The sequence below is a fragment of the Carassius carassius genome, unplaced genomic scaffold (assembly GCF_963082965.1).
Source record: "Carassius carassius unplaced genomic scaffold, fCarCar2.1 SCAFFOLD_149, whole genome shotgun sequence".
Classification (NCBI taxonomy): domain Eukaryota; kingdom Metazoa; phylum Chordata; class Actinopteri; order Cypriniformes; family Cyprinidae; genus Carassius; species Carassius carassius.
The window spans coordinates 45,261-54,606 of NW_026775027.1; the positions used below are offsets into that span (position 1 = coordinate 45,261).

General features: G+C 41.8%; 1 long non-coding RNA gene across 1 annotated transcript; it reads left to right on the top strand.

The window, feature by feature from the left end:
* The first annotated feature begins 6,632 nt into the window (after positions 1-6,632).
* LOC132134204 (uncharacterized) lies at positions 6,633-7,671 on the top strand. The gene is made up of 2 exons (XR_009429423.1): positions 6,633-7,343; positions 7,442-7,671. It is a non-coding gene; the product is annotated as an uncharacterized LOC132134204 (long non-coding RNA).
* Positions 7,672-9,346: the final 1,675 nt, after the last annotated feature.

Here is a 9,346-nt window from a genome sequence, read left to right on the forward strand (position 1 = left end):
GAACTCCTCCCAGGCCCGAGTTTTTGCCTCCACAACCACCCGGGCTGTAGTCCGCTTGGCCTGCCGGTACCTGTCAGCTGCCTCAGGAGTCCCACAAGCCAACCAGGCCCGATAGGACTCCTTCTTCAGCTTGACGGCATCCCTTACTTCCGGTGTCCACCACCGGGTTCGGGGATTGCCACCTCGACAGGCACCGGAAACCTTACGGCCACAGCTCCGAGCGGCCGCTTCGACAATGGAGGTGGAGAACATGGTCCACTCGGACTCAATATCTCCAGCCTCCCTCGGGATCCGGTCGAAGCTCTGCCGGAGGTGGGAGTTGAAGATCTCTCTGACAGGAGACTCGGCCAAACGTTCCCAGCAGACCCTCACAGTACGTTTGGGTCTGCCGAGTCTGTCCAGCTTCCTCCCTCGCCATCGGATCCAACTCACCACCAGGTGGTGATCGGTTGACAGCTCCGCCCCTCTCTTCACCCGGGTGTCCAAGACATACGGCCGGAGGTCGGATGAAACGACCACAAAGTCGATCATCGACCTACGGCCTAGGGTGTCCTGGTGCCACGTGTACTGATGGACACCCTTATGCTTGAACATGGTGTTCGTTATGGACAAGCTGTAACTAGCACAGAAGTCCAATAACTGAACACCGCTCGGGTTCAGATCAGGGGGGCCGTTCCTCCCAATCACGCCCCTCCAGGTGTCACTGTCGTTGCCCACGTGGGCGTTGAAGTCCCCCAGTAAAACGACGGAGTCCCCAGTCGGAGCACTTTCCAGCACCCCTCCCAGAGACTCCAAGAAGGCCGGGTACTCTGCACTGCCGTTCGGCCCGTAGGCACAAACGACAGTGAGAGACCTATACTCGACCCGAAGGCGCAGGGAAGCGACCCTCTCGGTCACCGGGGTAAACTCCAACACATGGCAGCTGAGCTGGGGGGCTATAAGCAAACCCACACCAGCCCGCCGCCTCTCACCATGGGCAACTCCAGAGTGGTGAAGAGTCCATCCTCTCTCGAGGAGTGTGGTTCCAGAGCCCAAGCGGTGCGTAGAGGTGAGCCTGACTATCGCTAGTCGGAACCTCTCAACCTCACGCACAATCTCGGGCTCCTTCCCCGCCAGTGAGGTGACGTTCCACGTCCCTAGAGCTAGTTTCCGTGTCCAGGGATCAGGCTGTCGAGGCCCCCGCCTTCGACTGCCGCCCGATTGTCTAAGCACCGGCCCCTTACGGTCCCTCCTGTAGGTGGTGAGCCCACGGGAAGGCGGCCCCACGTCGCTCCTTCGGGCTGAGCCCGGCCGGACCCCATGGGGAGAGGCCCGGCCACCAGGCGCTCGCATACGAGCCCCAACCCCGGGCCTGGCTCCAGGGTGGGGCCCCGGCTGCGCCATACCGGGCGACGTCACGGTCCTTAGATTTAGTCTTCTCATAAGGGGGTTCTGAACCGCTCTTAGTCTGACCCGTCGCCTAGGACCTGTTTGCCTTGGGAGACCCTACCAGGGGCATATAGCCCCGGACAACATAGCTCCTAGGGTCATTCGGGTAGTCAAACCCCTCCACCACGTTAAGGTGGCAGTTCAAGGAGGGGAAAAGACTTATTGATTATTATTATTTTTTAGCTCACAAGTACGAGCATCAAAGCATCATGAAGAAGATAAATCTGCAGAGACAGAGTTTACTGAAGAACAGAGAGAACATGAGAGATCTAGAACCCTGAAGCGTTAAAACGAGTAGTTCATATACATTTTAGTTCAATATTTGATATATTGTCAAAGTTGACTGTTTTTGCTCCATTTGGTTAATGAAAACGCTTCCAAACGCTTCTCTGAGCAACACACAGCAGTGTTTCGTTACTGAAGGATTCGTGTTTGTGAATTTTGAATCATTTGAGTCAATGATTCAGTGGTTCATTTATAAAGACATGCCCTGTGTCTCAATGTTCACACTATCATCCTAAATAGTGTGTGAGATTAGAAGAAGTGTATAGAAATATAATGTAGAACCAGTTAAATGTCCTTGTTAGTTTCTATCATATTTAGTCAACTTTATCCTGTTTAGTTTTAGTCGATTGAAAAGTCTCAACATTTTAGTCTAGTTTTAGTCAATGAAAACTTGACATTTTAGCAGTAAGATTATTATTAATTAAACGCACAGCAGTATTAAGTTTGGCAGCCATTTTTTAATTCAGTCTTAGTTTTACTCAAATGTACATTTTAGTAATCATATTTAGTCAACCCTGTCCTGTTTTAGTTTAGTCAAGTTTAAGAAAACGAAATGTATGAGCATTTTAGTCAGGTTGTATAATGGCTAAACCGATTAGAATTATTTTTGCTCTAAATTATAATCGTAAAGTTTGTTGTTCTTTGAGAAATGTACTTTTGTGTTTCAGGTATTGCTCTTTCACCAGTAAACACAAAGCAACAGAATGTGGACTCATACACATGGTTTATTTAATCTCATGTAATGTGCTGATTTATTAGGCTTTTTATTATATAAAATAACACCAAAGACTTATGCACTCAGTCTGTCTACAATCATTTGAGTCAGTTTGAGAGTTCGGAGCGGGATCGCGAATCATTTGAGTCAGTTTGGGGATTGCGAATCATTTGAGTCCGTTCGGGAGTTCAAAGCGGGTTCGCGAATCATTTGAGTCAGTTTGGGGATTGCGAATCATTTGAATCAGTTCGGGAGTTCAAAGCGGGTTCGCGAATCATTTGAGTCAGTTTGGGGATTGCGAATCATTTGAGTCCATTCGGGAGTTCAAAGTGGGTTCGCCAATCATTTCAGTTTGGGGATCACGAATCATTTGAATCAGTTTGGGAGTTCATAGCGGGTTCGCGAATCATTTGAGTCAGTTCGGGAGTTCAAAGCGGGTTCGCGAATCATTTGAGTCAGTTTGGGGATCACGAATCATTTGAGTCAGTTCGGGAGTTCCTATCGGGTTCGCGAATCATTTGAATCAGCTCGGGAGTTTGTATCGGGTTCGCGAATCATTTGAGTCAGTTTGGGGATTGCGAATCATTTGAGTCCGTTCGGGAGTTCAAAGCGGGTTCGCGAATCATTTGAGTCAGTTTGGGGATTGCGAATCATTTGAATCAGTTCGGGGGTTCAAAGCGGGTTCGCGAATCATTTGAGTCAGTTTGGGGATTGCGAATCATTTGAGTCCATTCGGGAGTTCAAAGCGGGTTCGCCAATCATTTCAGTTTGGGGATCACGAATCATTTGAATCAGTTTGGGAGTTCATAGCGGGTTCGCGAATCATTTGAGTCAGTTCGGGAGTTCAAAGCGGGTTCGCGAATCATTTGAGTCAGTTTGGGGATCACGAATCATTTGAGTCAGTTTGGGGATCGCGAATCATTTGAGTCAGTTCGGGAGTTCGGAGCGGGTTCGCAAATCATTTGAGTCAGTTTGGGGTTCGCGAATCATAGCTGTATATGGATAGGCATTTATAACTAATTTAGTATCTAGTTCTAATTATGTTTTCCACGCGTGTTTAGGTGCGATATGTGAACTCGTATTTTTTGTTTTAAAAAATGTGTTATTTTTAAATGACTGGGTAAAATAAAATAAAAAATAAAAAACTGGACAAAATATATATTTTGTTTTTGAGCAACATACAGAATATTAGAAACAGAATTAGTTTATTTTTTTTCTTTGATTTTGTTTCCTAAAAAGACTGACATCTTTATTTAACCTAAATCTGTTATTACAGTTATTTAATTTTTGTTATATAATCCATATACATATAATTTATATAATTTCATATCATTTAGTTATATAATAATAATCATACACATAATTTGATTTAATAATAACCCAATGTGTAGCAAAAACAGAATGTTCTGACAAGCTTTGTGAAATTATATATATATATATATATGTATATATTACTCTTTGTATTTTTATGTCAATATGGTAGAATATTATCCTATTTAAATCGAGTTAGGTCAAAATTAATCTAAAGTAGTCTGATTATTCATTATATATATATATATATATATATATATATATATATATATATGTTTTTTTCTTCACTTATTGCATTATCTATGTTCTTGATACTTGAAGGTTACACTGTTGTTACAAGTTACTCCTGTTGTATTAGCACTACAAGTGCACTATGTATAAATTAAATAATTGTTTTTCTATTTAATTTTTTACTTATTGTTTCACCTGTGGTCTTAATAGTTGTTTATCTAATTACCTTTTATGTGTTACACTGCCCCTTTACTGGTTTTATATACCTTACTGTAAACTGTACACATTTACCTCAATGTGATGCACAAATAATGAGATACAGAATTGATCAATTTTGCCATTTATTGTTGTAACAGGAGGTATGCAATATGCATAACAATGATAATGCTGTTCATGCATAGGCAACATTTAATGTAAGGCTGTGAAAACCATTAATAGCATCCAAAATAAAAGTAGTTTATTTAACGTACATTTCTGTATATGTATATAAATGCACATACATACACGTGTATATCAGCCTCTTCACATGAACCCTGAGGTGAGCTATCTGCCGTGTTTCCTCCACATCTTTTGCTTCCAGCTGGCTGCGTCCTCTGGTGAATGCAGGTATTTTCTCTTCTGCACACACGAGTCCAACACTGAGATACTTTAGGATGTGCTGGTGTTTGTAGTGGGATAATGTCAGTGCTCTAGCTATAAGATGTGATACTCTTTTAATGCGAATTTCAAAGCTGTCCACAATAACTGCTACTCGATTGCCCAAAGCCTCTACAAACTGATGTGGGATGGTGTCCTGTAAGCAACGTCTCTCTGACCAGTGCTCCAAGGGTTTGAGATATCTAAACAGTTTCTGGCCAGTCTGTGGCAGGCAGACGAGAAGCTGTGTCAGCACACATCAGAAGAGAAGACAAGGAAGCCCAGTGTAGTACTTCACCTTTGAATCATCATCTTTAAAAGACTCCTCATCCGTTCTCTTTTGGCCTTGCTCTTCCTTCAGTCTCCTGTTCTCCTCCAACAAACGGTTAATTTCACCATGCCTGCAGCTACAAAGATGATATTCCTGCTGTTCTGCAAAGTTGTTATCTGAGTCTGCGTCATCCATTTGTGAAGCATCCTCTGTCCAGCTACATGTAGTGGTGCAGGTGCAGCATGATCTCTGTGACAGCTTGCAGTCTCCTCGTACTCCGGTTAAACCACACAGAGTGTGTTGATTTCACTTTTGTGCTCCCAAAATGAAATGATGATACCCAGTCAGGATCGCATTCCAGCATTTCATAGGCTGGTTTGCCTAAAAATAAAAGATAAAATGATTTCATGAGTAAAGATGAGGCAAGGACTTAAACAGAAAGCAAAGGGTTTTATTGAATAATAATAAAGCAAAGGAAAAAAAAACATAGGGCAGACACGAGAACACATCCGCTGAAAACACAAGACAAGACAAGAGTGTCTGATGAGAAAATGAAAGTTGAACACACAGACGAGAGCACACACACGTTCACACAATAACAATATACACCAGTGTCAGGAATACTGACATAACCAGGAATAAACCAGACCAAAATGACAGTCCTGACATTAATAAAGTGTGCGGTGTAACAATGACTCCATTGCTAGTGGAAAAAACAACAACAAAAGTTAAACGCGTTTAGTTTATAACTTACCACGTATAACTTAATATTTCACTGGGAATCTGACTCGGGGGGGGTTTGTCAGTCTCTCAACAGTGGAAAAAAGAGTACGAGTGTTATTTAAGTTACTGTTTATAAGGTTTGAGAAGAAATTGTGTCTAGCTGTGGCTAGTTTCACATTAAAAGCATGAAGGCTGTCTTTATAGATGCTATAGTGAATTTCAAGTTTCGTCTTTTCTGCTTTGTCTTTTCATCGTCTGAACTGCTGTTGATCTTCTCCAAACTGATTTCTGTCTGTTTGTTTTCTTACTGACTATTATTGGAGCAATATCATCAATAACATTCTTAACTTTTGAGTTGAAGGAATCAAGGAGAATATCAACAGAGTCTGCAGAAATGCTTGGTGTTAAAGATATAGCCTCCATAAATAGTACACTTGTGTTCTCGTTAATGCATCTCCTTCTGACAGAGACAGATCTAGATTCAGTGCTAGCAGAGATCAATATATCAAAGAAGATACAGAAGTGATCAGATAGTGCTACGTCCTTAATAACAATGGATGAAATGTTTAGAGCCCTACTGATGATTAAGTCTAGAGTGTGTCCAGCTTTGTGTGTGTGTCCATGCACATGCTGAATCAGGTCGTATAACACTGATAAATGCATGTAATTCACTAAATCTATCATGATCCAAGAACCTTTTGTGTTGGGATATATTTATATCTAATGTGGTTTGATCTGTTGTCTTGACAAACAGCTTCGACATCAGCATGTATATTATTAGATGAATGTGGTCAGTGTATCTTTTAGTAGTTTAAAGTCTTATTTTTTTTCTTCTGCTTATATGAACTAAACATTTTTACTTCCACTCCATACAAAATGCCATATGAAAATATGAGAGAGCACACAGTTACAACAAGTGATCTGTTCTGGATCCATAAAGCAGTTAGAGAGTCTCTGAAATCAGTCTGAGAGGAGAAACTATTTGATCAGACACGAAGACTCTCAGGATCTCAGGCTTAAACACTGCTTTAAGACATTTTTAACATGTATATTTGGGTCAGCTTATTTCTGTTGAAAATGCCAGCATTGATCTCCAGGAAGCTCAGAAGAGCTGATGATCTTGTGCATCAATGCTGAATAAATCGAGGGTTATTTAGCTGACAGGAGAGTTTGACTTCACTTTACTACAGAGCAGCCTCACATCAGCTCATCTGTCTCTCATTACTGATCCAGTTTGTCTCTTCATATCTGTGGACTCAAACCGCTGAAGATGTTTGACAGAGTTTGGTTCTGGTTGTGTTTGTGGCATATGCTTGGTGAGTTTGAAATGTGTATTTGTTTTCTCTCAAATATGTGTGTTTGTTTTTCTAAATATCCTTTCTATAAAAACAGTGAAGCTCAAACAGCAGCAGCTTTAGTTTCAGTCGTGACGTGATTCTCATCTGAAGAGTTTTCTGTGGATGAATTCAGCTCAAATCAACTTCAGTTCCTGTGTCGGCAAATGGGTTTTATTCAAAATCACCATGAAGATGTCTTTCGTTTTGTTGTTTGGATATTATTGGTGCAAGATTTACATTTGACACTGTTTACTTCAGTAAACCTTGACCTTAATCTGTGACAAACTCTGTTTGTGTTTGTTCTTCAGGTGTGTTTGCTGATTCAGATGAAGTGAAGTCAGTGTCTGTGATGGAGGGAGATTCAGTCTCTCTACAGACTAACACTGAACTACAGACAAATGATGAGGTTTTCTGGACATGTGGACACTCAGAGACTCGTATAGCTGAAATTGATAAAGACACTGGAAGATTCTCCACATATGATGTTCTTGATGTGAGATTCAGAGACAGACTGGAGCTGGATCATCAGACTGGATCTCTGATCATCACAAACACCAGAAACACAGACTCTGGACTTTATCAAGTGACCATCAGAGGAGAAGATTGACCACATACAGATTCAATCTTACTGTCTCTGGTGAGTCACAATTACATTTGTGTCATTTGTGCTGACAGTTTTCATAAAAATATTTTCATGAACCAAATCAAAAAACAAAAAAAATATATATTTAAAAACATTTATTCAGAGACCATAAAAATGTCAATAGTGCTCAGTGCAGTATAACTTGTCAGTTGAAGTATTTTTACACACCGAACACATTTAAAAGACGGTCCATGGTTTAATGTGAGATAATGATGAATATTGAAGTTGATGTAAACTCTTCTCTCCACTGCGTCTATCTGTCATCCTCCATTCAGCTTCAAACTGCATGTAACATACACCACAGTCAAGACAATGACATCCTCTCCCAGATGATTCACTGTTCCTCTTATACCTGAACTGTGAATAAAGTGCAATGTTTTTATTTTATTTTATATAAAATAACTTTATCTTGCCAGAGTTTGGTGCTGTTTCTAAATCGTGTTGCTTTCTGCCGGGTGTCTGTTATGTTAATGAGGATACTTGCAAAGATGGGAATTCTGACGCGTGTGTGTGTGTTTGTGAAATCGTTCAAAGTCAATAAATTAGCAAACAAACAATGCACACTCCTCTCACACAGAAAAAGAGACGGCACATACAGCTCTGGTGTTTGTGTTTCAATGGCTTAAAATCAGTTTTAAAACAAAAACACGTCTTAAAAATGTGTGTCCATGCTACAAATGTAGTCCCTCATTTAGGAACGAGCTCCTCGTTTTGTCCCGGCTGGTCATTGTCTCCTCTTCACGCGCCGTGGTGGTGTGTAAAGATCACACTCATCCAAATGGTGAAAAACTATTACCGTAAACAATGTATTCTGTGGCACCACAAAATAAATGATGGAGCATAATATGAAACTATAGACTTTTTATTTCGTCCATCCGATATATACAGTCATATCACACAGCCCTACCCTGAAGTGATCTGACTGTGGTCTTGAGGTCTTGCCGTAATGAAGTCTGTCAAGAGTCCGGACCCGGTGTTCCTCCCTCTCACCACCAGAGGGCGCCATTTCCCATTATCCCGGACTCATTCACCTTTACTCCACACACCTGGTCACAAACTCTTCACACCTGTTAGCCCACCCACTCTCTCTCTCTCTCTCTCTCTCTCTCTCTCTCTCTCTCTCTCTCACACACACACACACACACACCCACACACACACACACACACACACACCTGTTGCCCATTGTCACAGACTATATATTCTCCTCTCACTTACCTCTCTGTCTGGTTGGCTGAATTAATTGTGTTTTGCATTTTGTTTGCTTCATGCATTGCTAGTATTTCATGTTTGTAGGGTGGATGCCAGCACCTTCTGTTGCCTGATTGTGTCTTCGTCTCGTCCTTGCTGGATCTGTTTCTGTTTTGTTTTTGCCTTGTTGGCTTTTTGTTTATTAAAAGAGTTTTCTAACCTGCATTTGGGCCCAGACCCTGTTCTTTCTTCAGCGGTCTCTATCGCCCCGTGACAGAATTCAGCCAGCAACATGGGTCCAGCACGACCCTCCCGAGGCGACGGCGTCCGCTCACAAACCTGCCTGAGAAAACAAACATCTCATAAGCAGAAAGTTATCACATGCCTTGCGCGTGCACTTCCAGTCATGTGCACACACTCTCAAGTCTGCAAGTGTAGGTATTTGGACAGACCCTGCCCTCCTTCTAATGTTACTGAATTCTGAGTCTTCTAAATAAACGTCCACAAAGCTATTTGCATAAAACACACCCAAACCATCTCCATCTAAGGGCTTTATGAACAAACTTGTGTTTCACGC